This window comes from Plutella xylostella, chromosome 14 (genome assembly GCF_932276165.1).
Source record: "Plutella xylostella chromosome 14, ilPluXylo3.1, whole genome shotgun sequence".
Classification (NCBI taxonomy): Eukaryota; Metazoa; Arthropoda; class Insecta; order Lepidoptera; family Plutellidae; genus Plutella; species Plutella xylostella.
Window position 1 is genome coordinate 6,261,457 of NC_063994.1, and position 25,541 is coordinate 6,286,997.

Below are 25,541 nucleotides of genomic sequence, written 5' to 3' on the forward strand. Positions count from 1 at the left end.
GTGCAATACCGGTAGGTGCTCTGACATAGGAGCGTCACTCTAGCTTTACAAAAAAAATACTAACAAGTTTTTTTTTATGGGGACATCTCACTTCTCCATCCGACCCCAAGCTAGGCCGAGCCTATAATAATATGGGTATCGCACAGCTGATAATATATGTCTACACAGATACATTGATACATAAATATTATCACTCAAGACCCGAATACAAATATCGGCATTTTAAACCATCATCTGCCCCGGCCTGGGACCTTCGTTATAGCAGTCAGGCTCACTACACCATTCAGTCCTCGTCGCAGTTATGCGAATAGCAACGAGCTAGAATCGTTCTTAGTACCACAGCGCTCCGTAACTCGTTATACTCTTAATTTTTCGTAAGCTAGAGTGGCCTTTATGATACCTGTTGCAGGCTGCGTGTGGCTTGAAACATTGCCACAAAACGAGGGTGTCGCCTGTACACAGCTTTATGTCACGGACACGGCAACACTGGCGGCTAACTGGGGCCTGGATCTCGCCACTTTTAAACACTTTTTTGAACACTTACATTTTATACACTCACGAGCCATGATGAAGTTCCAGTGTTAGCACCAAATTACTTCTAAACGAAAAGACTAGCTTAACGACGCCGTCTGCAATATTGAAGTACATTTAATTGAACTTACTAGGTTACTCGATATTATTCTTCATTGTAAAACTTACCTGTAAACAATAGAAAAAACCCAGTTAATTACTGCTAGGGATTTTAAACAGACATATTACATATTTCAGTGTTTACTTAATTTGCATACAACCTCTCCACAAACTGTGATTTTATTTATCTCTAGTCAAATGCACCATAATTGACTAATAATATTCTATCTTATAATATGGTATCTACCAGATACGCACCTACTAATTTTGATAGATCTCTCACATTATCGGTAGTTGTATACTGGATTAATTAATGGAAGTAAGATACCACTGTTCACAGAGTTCAACATGGAATGCCTCAGGGCTACACACAAGGTGTCTGTCAAGTTTTAGATATTATAAACTATCGCTTGTAAGACTTTGAGATTATTCCTGCGTTGGTATCCCGGTTTTGGCAACCCTACTCGGATATGTTATAATAATACGAAATATGGGGTGCAAGGAATTAGCCTTCACCAGTGACGTATCTTACTGTATACCTTTACAGCCTCATGGCCAATTAGCGACTGACAACCGAATGCTCTCACCAGTTCACAAATCCTAATATCCTAGCATGGAAGTAGAAAAAAGACGGAAGGAATCTCGCTAACTAAAAAATGAGGCACAGCAATGGCGGCGACATGAGAGTGTGTGGGTGCGTAGGTGCGACGTGATTGGCGCGCGGCGGCGGATAGACTTTGAGTTTGAATGTGTGTGTGGCGGGCTCGTTGTAACAATGAAACTGACTTACTTTGAGTTCCTGACTTTTTAGTTAGCGAGATTCCTTCGGTCTTTTTTTCTACTTCCATGTATCGTAGCATAATTATAACGAAGTAATCAAGCCGCAGTTAAAATTGCAATATCTACAATAATGCATAAAAGCATTGATTGGGAAGTAGACAAGAGATATTTATGAACAAACCCACATCATGAGTAACTAAATCTGATAAATTGTCTTCTCAGAAATACGTCTGCCGTTCAAATTACACCAATTTACAACGGATTCTGTCTTCATAAAAGTCAATAATAAAACCTACCAATTCCCAGAACAATCTTCTGAATGTATTCATGACAAGTTATTATTTATTTTCCCTGGTGGAAAAAAAGATTGTCAGCCGAAAGGAAATAAAATGTATCCTTTACCTACTCTACCTTATTTGCATGACATCTGAAGGGTATGTGTATAACACCTCCAGCACAAATAGATAAAAAGATAAGTAGTATATTTGGTAATTTATAAAGCTTCAAATATCTCTTTTAAATATTCAATTTTGGTTAAAAAAAACCCCCTATATCTCAGAGGTGGTTGAGCTTTCTAGGGTTCCATCGACTGCAAATACCTTCATCTATCAAACATTTAAAGGAATACATCAACGACTGAGCTTTTGATGAATTTCTTAGAAATAAAATGAACTATAATTATGCTTGATAAGGCTGTATAGTGAAGCAAATATTGTAATTTGTTAATTCAGCTCAATGACCATATATTCGTTACTCACTGAAACCGTTTGTAAAACTATTTTCCTCGAACTACTTAACAATGTACTGTAAGTAGGTACGTGGTACGTACTTGTTCCTAAGTATCGGTAAACAAACTCAAGACAGTTAACTTTGGTATAGTTTTACTAGTGAAGATAAAAGTTGGGATAGGTTGCTGTTATCTCTACTCGGGGCTTTTGGTCGATTCTGGTAAATTGATGTATTTTCCACTGCGGCCGAGACTCAGGTACCGTGTTTTGCATATCAAAAACCATAAAACAGACGTTTTTAACATATTTTCAAACATAATCCTTAATAAAGTTTGCCGCTCATTACAGCCACCCAAATCCAACTCCGCTCTGTGAAAAAGGAAATGGGCCAGGCGGGGATGTCTTGGGCGGATGTCTCTGAGCTGGCCCAAGATCGTAAAGAATGGCGGCGCTTCACTTCGGCCCTTTGCTCCCCAGCGGAGATTGGGAATAAGTAAGTAAGTAAGTAACTCCAACTTCGTACCGCCTCGCATCGTGCGGTTAATTTTCTTTATATGAAACTAGCTGTTCCCGCGAGCTCCGCTTCGCCTTAAAAAGTTTTCCCGTGGGAATTCCGGGATAAAAAGTAGCCTATGTTCTTTCTCAGGGTCTAGACCATATGTATACCAAATTTCATTCAAATCCGTTCAGTAGTTTTGGCGTGAAAGAGTAACAGACAGACCGACAGACAGACAGACAGACAGACAGACAGACACAGTTACTTTCGCATTTATAATATTAGTTAGGATTAGGATTGTATAGGTATGCGCTCAATACATCAACTACGTAGCATCGCCGCATCGCCTCAGTCGCATGTCCTCCGCGCGCGGACTTGGTGTTTTACTTTAACGTCATTCAAAATTGCACCAGAATTGACCTGCTTGAGTGTATAATACATATATTGACAAGGCTGGAAAGAAGAATTAACTGAAATGTCCATAAATAAAGTTAATTATTTATTAATTTTAGAGATATTATGCGGCACACCATTGAGGATGCATATAAATAGCAGAATCATGACTTAGCTATTGCGGACTAGTTTTATCGCCACTCTTTTAATGGCCCGTCTATCTAGTTCAGTTTTACGAACAGCCAGTAAAATTGGTAAGTTCTAAGTAGAATAGATGGCAAGCTGTTTTAAATATGCAATATAATTTATTTACTATCTGATTCTTTCGCATTGTTTAGTAGTAGGCAAATGATATCTGTTTTTAACGGTTTAATTCGTAATATGTCAAGTATAATTCTCAGGGTTTGAGCAGTGAAAATTAAACGCAAAAATTTATATTTTATGCAATGTTAAGTGGCGAAAAAAACCTCTTCTCGAACGACAAACTCGCACTAGGTCCCCTAATCATTGGTGCCTAAGGGCAATGTTTTACTCACATACCTAAATATACCCAAACGATTGTTTACTTCCTAAGGTTAAGCTCTTTATCGGCCAAATAAACAGGGTGAAAATTGATTTGTGAACGGCCTAGCCCATGAAAATATTGCATTTCTTGTATTTACTGGCGAAAATTGTGTGTCGTAAATAGAGAATTTCATCAAATAACTCAACGTTACCAAAAATAAGGACGCTTACTAGATACCCTTAATTTGGGATTATTATAGTGTTCATCTTTAGTGTTTTTTCGTTCTAGCTTTTTTTAAATTTGATTAACCACGTTTCGGCTCAAGCACTGATTAAATTCCACTCCCAATAATATGTACATAGGACAGGCGCGGCAAAATAAACAACGACAGGTTTACTTCCGATCCGAGCCAACGCTCTTCGACCTATATAGTTCCTACAGGTTTACAACAATATTTCTAAATTACAGGAGTTCACCCTGTAGTACGATTAGCTAGTGACAAAAGTACCAAAAAATTGAAAACGAGAGCTTATTTGACTTCTCAAAAAACTTCGCCGCACTTAATTTATTAAGCAATAGCAGACATACACATTTGCACTTCACAGACTTATAGGTCAAACTTATAGCACCCCCTTCTTGGAATCCTATAATTATGACCCCCGAGTGGTTATATGAGTGTGGCAAAGGGCAGGCACAAATAAATAAAGGATGTTAAAAAAGTTTATTTGTGTGAATTTTCATTACGGGGTGTAGGTAGGTGTAATATTTTTATTACGAATTTCTTAAGAGCCCCCGAATTACCCACTTTCGCAACACCCTGATAAGGCCCTAATGGTACAGAATGTAGGTACGGTCAGCTGCATAAGTAGCTAATACACTTTTGTACCTTGACAAACTGACTACATAACAAACCGTCAATGTTTGAATAGGAACTTTGTGAGTTTGTGAAAAGTGTACAGCTACTTATGCAGCTGACTGTACGTTAAAATCATCCGCACTCATTCCTCTTGACAACACTCGATGAAGTGTGGACTTGTGAATTGAAGCTTCCGGCCACTTCGAGATGAAGATATTAGTCATGATTACACACATCTGTATCATCACATAACTCTCCGATACAACAACAGCTGTCACGATACTGTTTGTGATGTCATCTCTGATGGACTCAATGATGTATATCGCAAATGGTATTATATCAACTACATTAAAGTGCCACAAACTTATCTGTTCCGGTGACAGCTCACGTAAATGTCTAATATTTCTTCAATCTATAAGATTTTAAGTTTGCCAGTAGTGGTAATTCGCTCTTGTGGTTTTAATAAACCCGTCTAATCTATATCAATATATAATTAATGAGTAAATAATGAGATATGGATCAATTTAGTTCGCTCTCATCGGAACAGATAAGTTTGTCGCGCTGTACACACCATTCTGGCCGTGTCCACGACGCCAGCGGGCGGTACGGTGGCACTCGTAGCACTAAATGTTTGATACTATGATAGGCAGGTTAGTTCCCGATTTTGCCGTAAGTCTTCCCTCGTAGAGCGCACTCTAGATGTCCATCATTAAATTGACAGTCAACCAATCACAAGAGTACATATTTTCCATTAACACCTATGCATTTGTTTACCTCCCCTGTAGGCAGCTATAGTTACGTATACTGTTGTCCACAGCAAACGACCCATCAGACAAATTAAAATGATCTCGCATCCAAATCTATGTCAAGCTATTAAAAGCGCAGCGATGCTGTGTTTACTGGTGTTCATTGGAGTTCATTGGGCGGAAATGCTTTAGAATTAGTTTCTCAATTGAGTGAAGTAAGTGATCAAACGGATAATTGAGCGGCACGTGTCGAGAGGATCACTCCATCTTGCCACCAATTAGATGATCAAGTCATACATACATACAATTTCAATCTAGACCGACATCTAAAACATTTTCGACGATGTAACCGAATTTGAAGGCCTCTAAATTCTTTCGAATCGGCCAGAACAACTTCAGATATGTTTGTTTGCATGGAAACAAACCATTTCGTTTTCCTTTTTTGCCGTAATCACATTATTTCAGCAAAGGATATAATAATAAAGAGGCGGCCACATTGGTTTTGGAATAGCACATAAACATAATTGGAGTGAGCCCGGAACAAGATATTTTGCGTAAGATATTGTTTGAATTAAGTTGTACATTGTGCAGGGCGAAATTTTGATACTGAATTGCATGGTTTATACATATAATACTTGTAGTTTGAAATTTGGGCAGGCCGTTTTGTTATAATAATGCAAATTTAGGGCCAATACCCACTTGGGTAGTGGCCATCCGCTTTTTCATGGTATATAACTACGGCGTTAGTGGGCAATGGTCGAAGCTTTCGATGGCACAAAAAGCACACCGTGATAATAAGTCATAGTTACTTATATTTCAAACTACACATTAATTATTCCCATTTTGTTTAATATGTGTGTGCATGCTGCTGGTATCTCTCAACGCAAATAACAGAATTTTCAGTCATGAAAAACTGCAGCTCTATTTGTCATACATGTACCGAACAGCCATAGATACACAGCGGGAGCGTGCTTCGCGTCAATAACACGGGGAAGCAACTAAATGCCCACAGGCACGTACATCGTGTTTTTTTCACATACCTACCGACACTTCAGTACATGCACATTGCTACTGGACACTCAAAGAACTAACGCCAAAAACGCGTTTAAAGCAAACACCGTTCCATCCAACCGCTGAAAAAAAAACAAGCGCTGTCGATAGCTTTGCAGGTTTGTATCACTGAAAAAGTATTCGGCGTCGAATATCGATGAGTATGGTTTGATAAGATAATTCGATTCCGCTTTCATAAAGAAATATGTAGATATACGTATATTCAAAATTAACATGAGATTTTTTGCGCTGAGCGAGATACAGAAGTTATTAAATTTAACTGACTATATTTTATTACTAAATCGGAATAACCCTGTTTCGTTACTTTTCGGTATTTCGTACAAACAGCCCCAGTCCTGGGGACCTACTCTTGCTGAACGAAATACGAAGTTCCAAAGAGCTGTCATTCAATCGGCACGTTTAGTCCAACGATATTAGAGTCGTGGTTAGCGTAGCAGAGCTCCGAAATATCGTTTACGTGAAGCTATATAGCTTGCTAAAGTTAGCCTCCTGAACTCTTTGTGCCGAACAGTAGACATTCGACAGGCGTCACCGTGATCCCGAGATAATTGGAGGCGCCATACTCTGAACCCTCTGACAAGTACTGCGGGGTCACTCTCTAGGTAGACGAACGAACGAACAAGAATTGTGACGCAATCGGCACGCTAAATATAACGAGGTTTGCTTTTCCTAATGGGTCGATTACACCTAACGAGTACAGTGGCGAGTCAGTGTCCTCGCTCGCTCACTCGGTCACTTGCTAGCCGTTCATTGGTCGAGGATCGGCCGAGGATACTGTCTCACCAGTGTACTCGTTAGGTGTAATCGACCCATAAGCTTCGGAGCGCTACGCGAACCACGGCTCAGTCTCGTAGTATTAAGCGTGCCGATGGCATAACAATTCTCCTTCGTTCGTGGATTTAGAGAGTGACCCCACTCTGAGAACATTCACGGTGCGGACAGACAGCTCGCTCAAATTACACAAGCTGTTGCTATCTCACCGCGACACTGGTTCTCAGTGAGTGACTGACAACTGAGTGCAACTGCAATGTGAGTAAACGATTGCGAAATGCGAATTCTAGTTCGCAAAATCTGAATTTTCAATCGAGGGTGGGTTATCGTTACACTAATACGGCAAAGGTGAAATGAATGTTTAGTCTGGCATATAGTAATTTCTTTAAAGGTTTTGTCATGAATTCCATGAACTTTTTTTTCAAAACTCTTAGAAACAACGTTCTTTCTACAGAACTAAATGTTAGCCATACTGCAAAAAACACATACAAACAGGCTATATTCGCTACAATGATTTAATTCTTCAATGAAGGACTCGAGTGTCCATAATTAATTAGTACGCAGTATTCAATATGGTGATCGGAACAAAGACACGGGCGGGTTGAAACCCGAAGGTACCTCTAACCCAATATAAATAAAATAAGGGCGTTTCTTAACCGGACTTTTTTATTTATATTAGAATTCAGTTATAGATTGCGATCACAGGAGACGAACTACGCCGCCGACTGAGTTAGAAGCGTATCGGTTTGGTATGCCGAATATTCACAATAAGTACCTCCCAAGTAACATTTCATTCGAGCTTAGGTTGTAAGAAATGCCTTTTGGTTTTATAAGGGTTGTGAAAAGGTTAATGCTTTGCTATCTGGTCATATTGAGTACTTGAGAATGATTAATAAGTCCTAAAACCAATTGTTTATTAATACAACCTTGGAGCTGCTGATAAGAGTTTAAATTAACGTTATTTTAACTTGTTTTTCAAGAGCATATAGTTCTAGGATCTTATAGTTGTCGTAGACTCCTGATAAGGTTCTAGAAAAGCTAGCATTTATGCTAAAGTGAGAGCTTAAGGTTAAATTTTTAACCTCAATACAACCATAAAGTTATGGAATGTTGAAATCACTTATAAGTAATTTTTAAAACCTATCTTAAACCTTTAGGCTGATGAGAGTTGTCTAGGCAAACAAATTAGGACTACTTGGTGAAAACCAAAAGCATTAAGCACTGGCTTTGAGCTAAAAGCATGATTTAAGTCTTTCAAGAATATTTTAAAGCTTTAGAGGCATCCTCAAAATATGTTTAATGCTTTTTAGTAATTTCCTAACGGCCGCCATATTTTTTCACTGAAATAAAAAAAAAAACTTAGCAAAAAGATACATTTTAATTAAGTAGGGGAAAATTCAGTAGCGTGTGCTATACTAATCCAAATATATGTTTTTTTATATAGACTGTACTGGTATTTCTTATATAACTTTACACCAAACATATTTTTTTCATTTTTTTTAAATTAAAATATCTTCAAATTTATTATTTACAAAAGGCCCGTCACGTATACAGAACTATTATTCAAAAGTACCACGATAAAGTGCTAGTCGCACAAGTTATTCATATTTCCTGACTTCAGCCTAACTACTTACTATATTTTGTATTAATACAACACTTACAAGTTAGCCATTTTGAATCTTGGAAAGTGTCAGGTAATGGCGCCATTTATTATAATTATTATAAAATCTTACACAGAAACATTTTAAAACCCGAGAGTCCTGGAAAGGCATTACAAATATCCATCAAATATGTTTCAAGTTATAGAAGAGTTACATCCAGGACTAATTTAGAACTTAAAAGCTGTCTTCCCAGGTTATGTTACCGTTAAATTAAGGTTGTGCAGGTTATATTTAGGTTCTGTGTAAGTAGTTCAAAAGGTTCTGGGTTTGAGCTATAGGTTTTGCTGTAGCTCTCAGAAAGGTTCTAAAACGTGGGCCCTTTTTGCACTCAGGAGGTTAATATAAGGTTAATATAAGGTTATCGAGACTTCTAAGTCTCACGAGTTGATTTCCATACAAAGGTTCTAGAACCTTTTCAAAACCTTTCTAAAACCAAAAATGTTACTTGGGCTACTTACTTTTGTGCTCACTCTAAAACCTTGATTACACCTACCGAGTAGAGTGAACGAGACAGTACCCTCGGCCGAGCACTCGGTCAATTGCTAGCCGTTCATTGGTCGAGGATCGGCCGAGGATAATGTCTCACCACTGTAGGTACTCGTTAGCAATTTGAGTTGAAACGCGCGCCTAGTAAGGAGTGATCAGTTTGCCTACTGGGAACGAATCCTAAATCCTAACCGGATGCCACCTTGTCGAAGTTGCTTCTGCTTAGTCGAATAATAGCCTGCCCGAGGTAGACAAGAGTGCGATACACAACAAATTTTAATTAACACAGCAACATTAACTGAATTAGACCAACATGTCCGTTTGTTTGTTAATCATGTAAATGTACCGCCTATAATAGTCTGATCATCGTGTTCTTAATTAAACATTAATTCATGCTAATCCCTAATTGATTGGTAATACGACCGCGCAAGATACAAGTAGGTACGTTTTACAATTACTTACGTGTGCGTTGTTTACAAGCTTTACTTCCTCTACCAGAGTGTTAGATAGATTAATATGTTGTAAACCTATTTAAATACCTAATAATAAATAAACTACAGTCACGAGCAATGAAAAAGTTCCAGTGACAATAGCACCGAATCACTGATAAAAGTTACGCCGTCTGCAATATTGAAGTACTGAATATTTAACAGCGCATCAGAATACGAGTATTACCAACTAAAACGTAAATATTATGACCAAATGGTAAATAATTTTTTTTTTAAATGGGCAATTGCTCGTGAGTGTAAAATGACTAAGAAAAGAAAAGATCTATAAATCATAGGTGTATTATAAGCTTAGTTACCTACCAGTGTAGTGTCGCTAAAAGTAATATTCGGATAAGAATAGACCATTAACAAACGCGCTACTGCTACGTACATAGACGTGGAACAATAGCCCCGATTCGTTAGCGATACGACAAACAATGAAGTATTCGAGTGTTGCCATACGCCGCCGCTAGACGGAAATGTAGCAATAAGTAATGATACTAATGATAAAGAAAAAAACATAGCCCTAAAAAGTCAAAACTATTGAATGGCAAAGCAGGGGGGTCACTCTGTAACACGAAAAAAGAAGTTTTGGAGGGTCGCTCGCGCCGACTCTATCTCGTTGTATTAAACGTGCCGGTTGCAAGACAGCACTCGTTCGTTCGTTTATCGTCAGTATAATAAATAATAAATCAATTTATTTTCAGATTATCAAATCCATACAATGTGTAAGTAACAATGTGTCCTTAGCCTATGTTAGTAAACAATATAGCCACAAACAAAATTCTGTAAAATAATAACCAAAATTAAATAAGATGCATACTAAACATTGAAATAAAATGACAGGAAAAAATAATAATAATAATAATAATCAAATAATACAATAAGATTTATATAAATTTAAAATGTCATTCATAAAAAGCATGTCATACACACTAGAAAATCTGTGTAGTATAGAGTAACAGTGTAAGTTTCGTGGTTTAAAGTTTTCGTCACGCTACGTTTGCCTGTTAGTGGTCTCCACTCGAGAACACGGTGTTGTTAGTTATCTATTATGGTTCTCGATTTCCGTACGATAATCGATAACAATACATATTTACTTTTAAACCAAGAACAACAAATAAGAAGAAATTAAAGTATATTAAGCATGTATTCTTCGACGGCTCAAAAGTAAGGCTTAAAGCTACTCAAGTACTCAGTACACTCAGTGCAAAGTCTATCTGAAATAGGTCTTAGGTAGTTCTGAGCTCACTTGAAAGGTGGAGCTGTTCCTTGAGCTTACATTATGTCGGCGATAATAATGCTCTGCAATGTTATTTTGCACATTGCTCGACTGAGCAAGAGGGCGTCCCACACCAGCAGTGGGCATTTTACAAATTTAAGTATACCTACGTTCGAGTATATTCTACAAAACAATGAATTCGTAGGTTGGCGCAGCATGTGAGCTTAGTCATCGGGGTCATAGACGGGTGATAAGAGCGCGCGTATTATGACAACAGGAAATGAGCGATGTTTATCGCGAAATATTTACGCACTACGCCCGCTTTGTGCCGTGCTTTGTGAATCAAACGTTGGGCAACGTTGTGAAAAACTGCACCGCGTAGGTATTTTAAACTATTCGTATATTCATATTATGACAGCCTATTAACAATTAAGGAAGTTTTGTTTATATCGTATTTTTCCTGTTATAACAATATTAACATCATACAGTAAGTACCATATAAGGCGAACTTGCATTGACGACGATTTTCGGATACGGCTCCTGGCGTCTAAACGATAAATTCCTGTATTTTGCTAAGAGAGCGAAGAATTAATTTTTTTCTTAAATATGGGGTATTTAAGACAAAAAGGAAGTTCTGTATAAATCTAAGCCAATGCTCAACTAAAGCCTGGTGTCTAACGGCTCAAGGCAAAACGGTTCGATATCGATATCACATTTATAAACTGTGATTAACTGCGCTTAGGCGTTACTTCGAAAGGAGGTCATATTCCTCCACCCCGCACATTAGCTAGCTATATTATGTCGATTTGTCGACAGAAATAAAGACAATCAAAGAAAAAAAATCATAGTAGAAAGTTCCAGAAGAAATGCGACCCTTTTTCGATTACGTAAAAGGACTAAAGCGAAGCGTAATCTTCCACAAAGGGTCTAATAAAACTGGACACTGCCGGCAGGGTTGACTGCTCGTGGATACATCGGGAATGTCTATATCCAATCACACGTTAAGGGAACTAGGGTATGAAATATTGTTCACGGGGAGTGCGAAAGATTCAGGATTTAGGTTAAGTCCAGGAGTAACCAAGTGTAAGCATGAAACGGCTTACTCTGGAAGTAGTGAGAGATGCAAATACAGGTCCCTATCGCGAGGTCAAATAATAATAACATTCACGAAGTAATTAATGTCAAATTCAATACATTTTGAATCGGAAAATTGTTGTCAAAACAAAGTTCGCGATAGGTACACAGTGCACCATTTGGTCGTATTGTATCTATTAGATAATTTATTATTATTCGTTAGTCTACCACAACTATAATAGGTAAATGTCTCGACTCATAACTAATAGTGCTAATTATCAAATGATTTATCTATACGTATGACTTCAGGCTTGCCTGACAGGGGTTTTCAATGTTGAGCTATTTTAGTCTACCTACATTCGAAGGTTATTAAATATTGATCGTGAAATTCGTGAAGATGAATACATAAAGGCTGCCACACACGATCAATCTTGCGTCAAGCCACCAGACCGTAAAGGCTGTTAAATTTTATGGATGTCAATTGGATGTAAACACTGGAAAATGACATATTTGACAGTTATTTGGTAGGCAAATATGGATTTCCCTCGTGTTTAAATTCTTTAACACATTTGTAAAATATAGGAAACCTAGGATAGTGTTGCCAGTTTACCCACTTTTATTACTTTACAAAATGGCAATAATGGTGCGTAATACATTTTAGAACATATTTTTTTGTCTTTTTCAAAGTTTACACGTGAGTAAAATATATTACAAAATTAAAATAAAGTAGACGACGACGTAACAAAATTTTATGAAATTTGACATATTTTAAGTGAAGTGACAACCCTGTTTCATTGGATTGTGTTTCGCAACAATTTCACTCGACAACGACATGAAAGGAACGAATTTGTTCTCGGCTCCTGCCACGTGTAGCGGTTAAAGCGTCCAGTCTATTGTAATAAAGACTGGATTTCAAATTATGACATTTAGATACATTTTGTATTTTGTGTAATGACATTTATATTATGAGGAAGAATGCTAGGGCTTATTCAAGAGAGTTTACAAACAAGACTAAATTAGTTGAGTAGAACCACATTTAAGGTACTACCTACATACTATTTCATCGGGCCAGGCTTGCAGAGAGCCTTGTGTAGGCTAGGCTTTTTTAATAGATGGAGCATATAAAAATCTCGTAGTATTCGTTTGGCGCGAAGTTAGTGCAGGGCGTGTACCGCTAGGTGGCGACTCACCCATACAAATTCGATTACTCACCTCAATTAGTTATAAGCCTATAAGTTTACTTCTTGTAAACTACGAAAAACAATTCTAAGGTGCATGGCATAGAGAGGTACGGTGCAAAGAAACCTGGCCCCCCTCTCATACTAACAATGCTTCTGAGGGGGGTCAGGTTTATCTGCACCTTACTGTACCTTTAAATACATGGCATATTTAAAAATAAGAGGCAGTAGGTAACAGAAACGTCTGAGATCCTTTTAGTATCGTAGAGTTTTATTGCCAATAAAATGCACGACTCCACTTAGCAAAGGGCAATAAGGGTCAGGAGGGTTACTTTATACTGACGAAAAACGAACGAACGAGAGCTGTCGGTGTCGTATACTATCGGTACGTTTAATACAACGAGGTAGAGTCGTGGCTCGTGTAGCAGCGCACCGAACTTTGTTTTTCGTCTTATAGAGCGACCCCCCAGTTTAACTTGCGGAAAAAAGAAAGAGAAGTGAATAAAGTTCAAAGTTTTCACAAGTGGTGCTCTGCTTCTAGTGCAGTTACCGAAGTTCGCCACTAGATGGCGTGGTTAAAAGGAAAAGGTGATTACGATTTTCGATCGAACTATTTCATTCATAGTTTATCTCCTGTGTAAAAGGAATAGCTGGTATTTTTCGTATTTATCATAAATAAAGATGAAGATATTAAACAAGATGAAAGAAAGAAGAAATTAATAAATACTTTTAAAACGTATAATTTGCAGATATACCCCCTTATTCATAGAAAAGTTACAATACGTTTTAACTAATAAACTGTTTTGTCCCTCTCTGTCAAAGAACAAATTGTACTTAGTCGGAGAGGGACAAAACAGTTTATTAGTTAAAACGTTTTGTAACTTCTCTATGAATAAGGGGTTTAGAATGTGTTGCATAAGACGTGGTTATGGTTTCCATAGTAAAAAGTGATTAACAAAGTTATTATGGAGCTTTTTTTCTCCTAAAGCCAGAAGAACAATAGAATGGACAATGTTAATGTAATAAAGGACCTCAATTACTTGAAAGAATTAACGTACAAGTGCTGTCGAATGGCCAACACTTAGCACAACGAAATAAAAGCTTTTCGTGCTACGAACGACCCCGACCGAGTGAGACCACATTTTATTTTACACTTAATCTATCTACACTGTTAGTTTAGTATAAGTAGACAAGGTACCTATATTTAAACCCCCCTATTGAATATTATTAAATAACTTATTTAAATTATTCTACAGTTTTAAATGCACGAAGGAAGAATATTTGGAGAATGGACAGAAGTGGTGGATGATTATTGGCTGATGATGATGAAGTATTATGTAGGTATATTCAGTTCAATAAAAAATACCATTCCACCAAACGATCAATTACATGTAATATAGATATATAGATATTGCGCAATATTGACAATTGTGTAATATTATTCATCGTCTAGGGTTAATATTGAAGATTGCGCAAACGTCATTTGGATTAAAAACTTATTGCACAATATTATTATAGGTCTAGACTAGAATATTGAAGATTGCGCAAACTTCATTTGGATTAAAAACTTATTGCACAATATTATTGTATGTCAAGGGTTCGCCTTACATGATACTACAAAGACGACAACATATTTATGGCTCTTTGAATTCTTCGAACAGCGGTCATCGACGCAACTGACAATATGGCGGAAATAAGTAGAGCATCTGAGGATAATGAAATGGATGGATCAAAGCCAAGCCGCTATCTGAGTGACAGTCGTGAGATGGTCAAAGGCAGATAGACCAAAACCCCTTGGACTGAAGAGAAATATAAAAACATACGAAAACACATTTGAATTTTACACCCCATACGCTGTGTTACCATTTTGTTTCATACTGTACATAGGTAATACCAGAAAATAATTATGATTCTGAGGAGGTGACTTGGAAACATTCCACCAGCTTTTTGATTAGTAAGGGTATAACTATAGCACAGTTATGAGTACATCTAGAATCAATGTATTCAGGTTTAACTATGACCCTATAAATTTTACCAACCTATTTAGTGGTATGAGATCAAATTTTGCACCTTTTTCGTACGAAGTGGAATGTTTACCGACTGATGTTACGCCACCTCCCTCGATTTTTGCTTTACCGTATAAAAAAACGATATATTACTTATTGATAAACTGTATCGAAACACGCGAGAGGTCCAATATTGCCGGGATCCAATATCCATATAGATCCAGAATAGCCTGCCAGTAAATGATAATGTGCGCCAGTATCCCTCGCAGATAGAAAAATGTTCATTACCTTCTACTCGATAGGTAGTAGAAGAGAACAGTTTAAGTAAATACTCTTAAATTAGAAAAACGATTGCGTATTTGTTTTAGTTTCTTGCCAAATCATGACGCGGCTCTGTGAGTTTCAAAATCAAAAGTTTTAAATAGTTTATTATATTCATTGTATACATTTAAATTTTTATTTTATGGACGTCAATGTTTTTTAATTACCGATCGGAAAGACCTTTTTTTCAATGAAATCACATGGGAAGGAAAGACGAATGATGACAGGATGGTCAAGTGGTTCGCGCCTCCGCGCCGGGAGGTGTGAATCCCGACCGGGGCAGATATACAGGGTGTCCCAAAAGTCAACGTTATCCCTTATAAGGCTAATAGGCCAGCTCAGGAGTGGCCAGCAGAATATCATAATATGACCCTAGTAAAAATTCGATAATTTTCGAGTATAATTTATTTATTTAATACTTTATTGCACAAATATAACATAAGTGTACAAAAGGTGGACTTAATGCTAAAAGCATTTTCTACCACCCAACCTACAGATACATAACATAATAGTATTAGTATTCCTTTTTGTGGCGTTTATAAATACAATAATAATACCAATGGCCCACCTGAAAGGGATCCTACCGAGTTATTTTAAATGCTACAAGTTCTAGTCTTTGATCTTTCACCTTCCAGTTTAGCACATGGTTTCCCCATAAAAATATATTTTGTCGAAGATGAAAATAATATTTTGGCAGTGAAATTCGACATACCTACTAGTTTTATATTGGATTAGTTAGTTTTCTGCCGTGGTAAATGTTCAGTTTTATTATATTTGAACGCAACCTATCGAAAAACATTTGTGAGATGAAATGTAAATTCGTTTTTATTTTCAAAATATAATTTTCGGCTGGAATTGAATTTGTGTTGTTCTGTACAAAGAGTTTTTGTTTGAAGCACTGAAACTGAAAACGAGAACAATTTATATTTTACTTCATTTTTTATTAAAAAATAACATGCTTTGATAATATAATTGGTTACTGATTGAACATTGTCTCGTGACTTTTAAGTATGTGGAATAATTTTAATCATTCACGAATTTCCAAAGTGTTTTTTTTACAAACGAACCCTTGATACATGTACCTATTAATTTCTACCTTTAGATACTTAAATTAATTATTTCTTATTAATTTACTCACCTGTATATCGATCACGGAGTAAGTATGTCTGAAGATCGAGTGTTGCAGGCATCAATTGATTTCTGCGTTCCTGCAAAATAAAATATAACATGATGTTAATCATTTTATCTTCAATAATAACTATAAAGACCATCGCCATACAGCGTGGTATTGCGGCCCTTTTTATTTATTTACTAATTAATAATATTAATATACACTCACGAGAGTCACAAGTAATGAAAAAGATCCAGTGACAATAGCACCAAATTAAGGTACTCCTAAACTGATATTATGCTAGCTTAATGACTCTGTCTGCAATTTAGAATATTACAAACTAGAAACGTAAATATTTTGATCAAATTCAAATGAAATGTTTTAAAAAATTGGAGTTATTTGGTGACGATTTTTTGTAAGTGGAACTTTTTTATTGATCGTGAGTGTATTATCTGGTCGGGTAGATAACCGACTACGGAGAAATTGGGGCTAAGTATAACAACTTCAATAATAATGGCTACAAATACTACCATAACTAGTAAAACGTAACCAACGTTAAAAACCCCCGACATTCAACACTAAAAGTCGCATAAATTTTGACCCGATTTCCACATAACATGGCTAAGAGCACTCGGGGTAGCATTACGACGCTAAAAAAATAAAATCAGTTCAGCCGTTTGGGAGCTACATTACGGCGTAAACACAGATACACACGTTATACCTATACCTAGCACCCTTCTTTTTTCTGTCGGGGATTAAAAATCAAGAAAAGCTCAACCGCTGTTCCGAATCGAAAATGCCCTGCAAAAAAACAAAGAGTATTAATCAACTGACAAACCCAATACCAATTCATTTTACAACCGTTTATTTACGTCAATAGCTCAGACCAGTTACTGAGTCTAGCTCGCTAGAAACATTTAGGTGCCAAATCATCCCTATCGTCCTGGCCAGAAGCCGAAATGCATTCGTAGATCATATGTGTTCCGCGGAACCCTGGGGTTCCATGATAAGCCCTCAGAGGTTTCATGAAAATTGATTCATTCATTGAAACCAAAACGTTAATAGCTTCTATGAATTAGACAATTGTAGCGCAAATTATTTTATATTATTATGTTACGGGTAGATAACCGACTACGGAGAAATTGGGGCTAAGTATAACAACTTCAATAATAATGGCTAAAATACTACCATAACTAGTAAAACGTAACCAACGTTAAAAACTCCGACATTCAACACTAAAAGTCGCATAAATTTTGAACCGATTTTCACATAACATGGCTAAGAGCACTCGGGGTAGCATTACGACCCTAAAAAAAATTAAATCAGTTCAGCCGTTTGGGAGCTACATTACGGCGCAAACACAGATACACACGTTATACCTATACCTAGCATCCTTCTTTTTTCTGTCGGGGGTTAAAAATCAAGAAAAGCTCAACCGCTGTTCCGAATCGAAAATGCTCTGCAAAAAAAAAAGAGTATTAATCAACTGACAAACCCAATAGCAATTCATTTTACAACCGTTTATTTACGTCAATAGCTCAGACCAGTTACTGAGTCTAGCTCGCTAGAAACATTTAGGTGCCAAATCATCCCTATCGTCCTGGCCAGAAGCCGAAATGCATTCGTAGATCATATGTGTTCCGCGGAACCCTGGGGTTCCATGATAAGCCCTCAGAGGTTTCATGAAAATTGATTCATTCATTGAAACCAAAACGTTAATAGCTTCTATGAATTAGACAATTGTAGCGCAAATTATTATATATTATTATGTTAATAGTTAATAGGTTGATAGCCTAAGCTAGAGTTGCGCTAAAAAAACGGCGGACAGAAAAGGGTTCCGTAGAGAAAAGTGTTCGGGAACCGCTGTCGTAGACACCCCTCCTTCCTCCGTCCGTCTTTGCTAAATGGTTCCGTAGAACAATTTCAGAACCTGTCTCTTTGCCAGTAAGTTTTAATTTTCATTTTCCCGTAGTTGGTTGAGCGTGAACGTTCCCCGTCCTCTTTTTATTCAGCTCCTTTGTTTCCAATTTTCCAGGCTTTACGGGAAATTCGGTATCAGCATTGCTTATTCTTGCATCGGTCGTGTTGTTTTCGACGTTTTAGTTTGGATGGACGCTGCGGAAATTCTGTGTTCGAATTTTAAAGTTGCAATTTTTTAATTGCAACAGTATCGTGGGGTTTTTCATCGCCATGATAATCATTATTTTGAATATCATTATTAAGGGTCTGTTTCGCAATGTCTGCACAATCGCTACCCGTCGTGGCATAAAAGTGCTAAGCACATCAGTTTCATAGACAAAATACCTACTCCTTTGTCTTTATGCTTAAACGGAGATAACAAAACTACACAGGTAATACGACTAATTCAATTCAGAAGCAATACACAAATCCAGTAAGAAGTAGCTCATAATTAGTAAGAATAAACACGTCAGGTTAATTATCCAGAAACCGCTAGTTAACTCGATAAAAAAACCGCAACAGGTTTAGTCAAAGTCTCCCCAAGTTCCCAGTGCATTTCCTCCAAACACGGGTCACGTCCGTCCAAACTGAATTCAGTAGCATCCATCCGGTTGCAATTTCTAACAGCTGTTGTTGAGCTAATACTTTTGTAGTTTTGTTCCGATCCGAAAACTCTTGCACGGTGCTGCTCGCCTGGTACTCTGCTCTAAATATCGGGCTTAGGTATAGTACTGCGGATTGTCGGAAAAAGTGTGCGCCTGGTGACAAAAGCGCATTTTTTTTCAATATGCTTGACTTGGGGACAATAAGGAGATGAGGCCAGCTTTATTTGACCCCTAACAGAATATAAATAGTGTAAGAAACTAGGGCTAACAACTATAGGCACCAGAATCATCACCACATAGCTACAGGCTACGGGGAAACATTATTTAGACAGTAATTTAATGTAAACTACAATTGTTAAAAAAAAAACTTGCTTTCACCATGCTCCTTGCGCACCATCACAACGAAAATACAAATTTCGAAGCTCTACTATTAGGAATCGGAATGGAAACAACGCTTTTATTTGAAATGTTCGAGAAATAAGGCCGTCTTTCGCTCTCCGTCGTACAAAGGAGGCACGTCGCGACCGGTACATTATGAAATTAAACTGCATTCATTCATTGGTCTTTTGTGTTTACGGCAACGACTAGGATAATTATCTAGATCACGCTTCCGTTGAACCTTGGCAATTAACAAGGAAATACATTATATAATTAAATTGCACATTGCTGTGAGCTAATACGGATTTCGGCGAACAAGGAAAATGACTTCGTGGAATAGAAACAAGCCATTTCAGTGACCTCAACTGTGGGTTTTTAAATATAAAAAAAAAACGCTACAAAACGCTACAAGCTGAACCTCCCAGAATCCCATGGTTTGCTGAGTGTAAATTAAGTAGATATGAGATTGTTTTGTCCCATAGATTAAGATCAGGTCATTTGCCATTAAATAAGTTTAAATATATGATGAAAGTTGTAGGCTCACCGGATTGTTCAGCATGTTCAGTAGTAGAGGACTTATATCATTTTTTGGTAGAATGTAAACAATATAATTCGGACAGAGCAATGTTATTTCGAAAACTTCGAGTCAATCTAATTGACGTTGGTGCATTTCAGACTATCCTTTCAAATCCATGTTCTATTGAGGCCAAAATATTGTATAGTTATGTAAAATATTGTTTAGACTTAAGACAACCCTAGTTTAGCATTTATTTAAATAGTGTATGTCTCGATGAGACTGACATGGTCACAGTTTATTGTAAGTGACCTAAGTCTCTTTAATAAATAAAGATTAAAAAAAAAATAAAGGTGTTTCTAACTGTGAGAGTGAAATGAAGCAGGTGAGGTAGTTGGCAGGGCAGAAGTAATAAGAACAACGATAGACTTCTCCCGGGAGGCTCGAAACATTCGCAATGAGGTTGTGACCACAGTTTATTTTTGGGACAAAAGAAAAACTTCACCTTCATTTAATTTCTTTACCCTCCATTGTTGCGTAACTAGATTCCGGCAGGAGCGACGGAAATTGTTTCGTGGAATCACTAAAAATTTTACGAAAGTAGCTGATGAGATATTTAACAAAGTGCGTCAGAAGAACTCATTCTTGTAATTGTAAGTCGCAACTCAAATTCGTTTCCGAAACCGTCTCAAGTTTCCTTTCACAGCGACAATGCCGTTTAGCATACAATACTAGATTTATCAGAGTTTAATTCAAACGTTGGCAAGTCTCCAAAGGCCATCTATCAGGACAAATTAATACCCGGCGATGACTTAACGAACTTTATTTCGTTACAAAAGCAATTTCTGACAGTCCTGTTACAATTTAATTCCAAGAATGAAAAACGTCCCAACTCGGCCATGAGAAATTTGCTGCATGCGGGGTTTGAGACCATATTTCAGGATTTGTTCTGAAATGATGACAGTTATTCAAGAGCATCACGTACAGTTGATTTACGAGTCAGCGCCGCGGCATCATGGAACGAACCGTTTAAAAAGTACAGAAACTGTTGCTCGCAGAAGCGGCCAGATTTAATTCAGTTTGCTCATTTCCATACGTGCTTTAAACTTCCACAAATGCCTGTACTTTGAGCACATTAATTCTCGGAGTCTCCTTTAAAATGCTCAAACGAAATTTACTTTGAGCGGGAGGTTCGCCGGTCCTCTGGCGTCGCGCGGAGGGCGAAGTTTTCTACTTTTTAAGCTTATTACGAGCCATTTCGACGCCGCCCGAATGATGCACTTTGAAACAGATCGCCGAGGTCAAACCGCTTGAACGAGACTGTTTCAGCGGTTAACCGCCTCGCGAAATGAGATGTCTTTGTTAGATACACTTTTTACACTTCGGCGTAAAGCCGTGTCGTTTGTTTAACAACTTCGTACTTACGCGCTATTCCATTGGGTGTGCTACGCCTCCTTTATGTGATAGCATCGATAAAGAAAAGCTCTCACACGAACAACCCAACTTGTTATAAGTTTTTCGGGAAAATACAGCATCGTATTGAATAGCCTAAATATACACACGTTATAACTTTACATTATTATGGATAAGTATAATTATAATATAATATGTAATATAATATGTGGGGACATCTCACACACGGCCATCCGACCCCAAGCTAGGTAGAACCTGTGTTATGGGTGTCAGACAGCTGATATATCTACACAAATACATAGATAGATAAATACTAAATATAAATATCAACACCCAAGACCCGAGAACAAATATCTGTGTTTAAACAAATATCTGCCCCAGCCGGGAATCGAACCCGGGACCTTCGGCTCAGTAGTCAGGGTCACTAACCACTACGCCATTCGGTCGTCAATTATGAACTTTGGTAACAATGTTTGTATATTCATACACATAAACTTTATTATATCTACTTCACGAAGATAAATAAACATGTCTAATTAGGTTATTTTAGTTTATGCGTGCATATGGGAAGATTCTGTATGGGAATAGGATATATGCCTTATTTTTCACTAAACAAAGCTCACGTCAAGATCTAACAAACGAAAGAGTAATAAACCAAACATCACAGCGAAACTCGATACAAACTCACGCGAAGGAAATAAAGAAAAACGAGACTTAACAAGTTGAGAGAGAAAAGTGTACCAGGAGTGTAGAAGTCTCACGGCGATTACTTAATCCTCCTTAGAGGAACATTGATCTCAGCTCCGTAAGTGAGTTAGCGCAATTTGTTAAACTTCACGAGGTGTCTGCTGCCCGGGGAATCAGACTTGTAATCCTCTAATGGCGCTGTCATCGTCATACACTGTTTAAAATATAGTAAAATATAATTCCCTCGGCCAGGTAGGAGACCTTGCCAAGACTTCGTTTTTAAAACTAACCTGTAGACGGTCAGCGTTTCATGGAATTGGTAACAGGGGTTGGGGCTCAAAAAGCTTCGGATCGGCACGCTTTTGCTATTGAGGTATAAAAGATTGATGAAATGTCGAATAGTTACATTACAAAGTTTCTTTAACTAAATACCTACACAGTCTACTATAGTCTACAAGAACACAGTGCAGAAAAAGCCAACTTAACGTAACACAGTTTCAATTAACTCCCTAAGCAGCCTGTCGCGTGATATACAAAATTCATAATCCCGACTCGGGAGAAAAATCCTCATTTCATGGCGAGTCAAATGTAATTCGTGTCTTCGTAAATTAGCCCGCGGGCGCCATCGATCTTCGCTGCGAGAGCGTCGAGAAGAGACTGGCGGGTTACTCTAGCATAGCAAAAACAAACGAGACATGACATGCGGAGCCAGTTGAGTTTGACAGCTGCTAGTTGAGTTTCCACAGAGCCCTACTACACAAGTTTCCTTGTTACTAAAAAAAACTACTATCAGTCTCTCAGAATGTTATGGTTGAGTAAGCCAACATAAAATCTCTGAGCCACATTTCTCTATGACGAAAACGCCATTTATTTCTCCATTAATTAATTATTATTTTTTTAACACAAGCCTCATACGAGATATCACAGGTAACTGAATAAAAGTGGTTACTACGTAACAGATAATATCGCCGTGTGGAGACAACTTCAATGATAGTATATAGAAATGCGTGGCACGATTTCCTCTCCTGTGGAAACGGTGCCATAGCGTCGTGGCTCGCTCTCCGAAACTTCGTTTTCATAATCTAAAGTGACCCCACGGAAAATAAGCCATTCCGCGAACTGAGCGACGTAACGAGCCACATTTCGGCGCGTTCACCGGCTGATTGGTAATTTGTCGACTGAGGAATGCGGGAAACACCTGACGTTACGGCAGACGTGATATCCGCGGTGTCTTGAAAACCTCGTTATAGGTGTTTTTGGCGTTCTTTATGCCATCGCCTGGTTGGAGGAAAACTCACGATCCTGATGGAAAAAGTACCACTTACAAAGTGCCAACAGCAATAGTCCATCTTTTTTGAACATCTCATTAAACAATTGAAAACAATATTTACGTTGTTAATTGGTATTATTCTGATGCGTTGATGGGTTACTTCTAACTTGCAAACGGCGTCTTTCAGCTATACTTTTCCGTTTATAGAAGTAAATTTGTGCTATTGTTACTGGAACATTTTGATTGGTTGTAAGTAGGTTTATTTTATGATGAATGATTCATTGAGTTTTTACAGCAGTCATTAAGAATTACGCAACTATTTCCCCTCATAAAAAAGCAAAGCCATGACCAAGGCGTTTCTCAGCGGAAATGGGAATTCCTCACAAAACAGTTTTTTCCCCCCAAAACGGGCAAATTAAACCAGTGCGGAAAAAGCGTGAAAAAGCATTCTTTGACGAGCGAGATATATTTCGGCCATTTGTCCGGGGCCGTCAACAGCACATTTAAAGAATTAAGGCCCGGATAAAACACGAGACCCCTGATTCAACACGATAAATAGACGGCGAGTAATTAATTTGAATAATCGAGAAAGTCATTATGAGAATATTACTTTGTTAGTCATTAAGAATATTAATTTTAGATGTTGTTATTTGAAGTAGAAATGATAAACGATGTGTGTAGGTATATACTGAAAGTTTTTGTTCGGCTATAATAATGATATAAATAAGTATTACGTTCGCTACCTAATACATTATGTTGGTACACGCGCACCCGAAAACTATTTGCATTTATACTACCTATTCAATAATAATCGTATAAGTCAATTAGTTTTTTGTATACAATTTCAATGATAATAATGTCCTCCTAGCCGAATTTCGACCACGGCGGCCAATCTCAATTGAGATCAGCCATCTACGCAGTAGTAGATTATAGTGCCCAAGTGTGTGCGCAGTACACAGGAGCACTCTCTGTTCCATCACTCTCATAGCCCAATGGGACGGATTGACCGACACGACTGGAGAGAGCTAGGCGCAGGACCGACTGCTTTACATGCCCATGCTGTCAATGATACACAATATAGGTAATATACGTTGATATATACCTACACCTGTACCTAGTAAATAAAACATGTCGTAAGTGAATCATTATTTGTAAAGAACATATTCTTAAAAACGCAATTAATATAATAACAATGAAAGCAGTTATAAATTGCTTTCATCATCAGACGAAACAAACCGTATTTTTTAAACTATGAAACTGTTGAAGAATCTCTTTCAAAGAATATAATGGCTGCCGCAGTACTCATCAAAGTTGGTCCAGTTTTCTATTATGCAGAAGAGCCGCCGTGGGGTAGTTGAAAATATAGTTTTAATCCAGGAACAAAGGCTGCATAATACACGCTAGACTGGACTTAAGTTGCTTGAGTTATTAGCAGGGTTGCTGAGTTATACTCACGTTACGTGCTCTTGCTCTAGACTAGTCTCGAGACGTTACTCTTGCCAAGATCACGCCTCCCTTGAAAGCACTGCGTGGTTTTACTAGGTATTCCTACCTAAGTGCTTGTAAACTCTTGCTTATCAATGTTATGTTATAGTACCTATAATTAAATTAAATCTGGAGAAGAACTGTGGGAGGCCCTATGCTCCTCGTGGAGTTAAAGGAAAATAATCATCATCATTAAATTGAGAACATTTTGAACTCCATAATTATGCAAAATATATAGAGTAGAGTTGTAGATAAAGTATTGTATTATTGTTAACAGAATTCTCCTTTCAGAATTGTAAAAAAATCTGACTTAATATAAAACTCCTCAAGCTTTTAAACCTGCATCAACCGTTAACATCTAAATAATGTAAATGTAGGTAAAATACACGCAGAATAAAAAGGGGGAGACCCGTGTTCTATTAACTGTAGCAGTTGTCAGCAAATAACCGGCGAGTGTGGAATAAACTGGGAAAGTACTAGGACATTATGACATGTGAGCAAGTAGTTAAGGACCTTACGACCCACACCGAGGACCAAAGTACGGTGTCGCGATAAGCTCTACATTAGAACACTGTAAAAAAGAAGATGTTCTGGAGCTGCTAATGATAAATCAGTATTCAGGTAAGTATTATGTAATACCTATGTATGTACCTTCGTCACTTCACCTTTATGTTATTGTTCTTGAAACCGGATTGGCTCAAAAATCG

General features: G+C 37.6%; 1 long non-coding RNA gene across 1 annotated transcript in view; it reads right to left on the bottom strand.

The window, feature by feature from the left end:
* The window catches only part of LOC125489439, a 104,641-nt gene that overhangs the window by 62,788 nt on the left and 16,312 nt on the right, over window positions 1–25,541 (bottom strand). Inside the window, exon 2 of the long non-coding RNA XR_007266993.1 lies at window positions 16,551–16,620. This is a non-coding gene — a long non-coding RNA (uncharacterized LOC125489439). The remainder of the gene's footprint in view (window positions 1–16,550; window positions 16,621–25,541) is intronic.